Source organism: Elephantulus edwardii, unplaced genomic scaffold (assembly GCF_000299155.1).
Source record: "Elephantulus edwardii isolate Elephantulus edwardi_28Jun2011 unplaced genomic scaffold, EleEdw1.0 scaffold00126, whole genome shotgun sequence".
Taxonomy (NCBI): Eukaryota; Metazoa; Chordata; class Mammalia; order Macroscelidea; family Macroscelididae; genus Elephantulus; species Elephantulus edwardii.
In genome coordinates, this window is record NW_006399876.1 from 9338572 (window position 1) to 9339135 (window position 564).

Below are 564 nucleotides of genomic sequence, written 5' to 3' on the forward strand. Positions count from 1 at the left end.
TGGTGCCACTGCTGTAAAATGGGACTGATATCAGGGTTGGGGTAAGACTGAGAAAAACTGGATAAATTGTGTATACTGCACTGAAACAGATGAGGGAGAGAATAATTTAAAAGTGATGTATGATAGGGTATTATGGTTATCACAAGAGTCCACAGTTAAGGTTGCATAATGGAATGTACTTGGGACAGTGGGAAGGGTGCCGGGGGGCGGTGGGGGGGATTGTGTACCAGAGAAGGAGTGTTTCTTTTACTTTTCAGAGAGAGGAGCGAACTGGGGCGTGGGGAGGGCTGGGCAGGGAGAGAAGTGCAGCAGTGAATGAATGGAAATCTAAAATCTCTGTAAATGTTCATTAAAATTGTTAATAAGAAACATATTAAAAAAATCCAAAATCTCTGTAAATTTCATTAACATTAATAATAATAATGTAAAAAATTTTAGTGTGTATAGAAAAAATAGCACATTTGTCAGGATCAGATCTGTCCTGTGATATCAGGCATCCACGGGGGGGGGGGCGGTTCTTGGAATGTACCTCCTTCTGGTAAGGGGGTTTAATATATTAAGTCA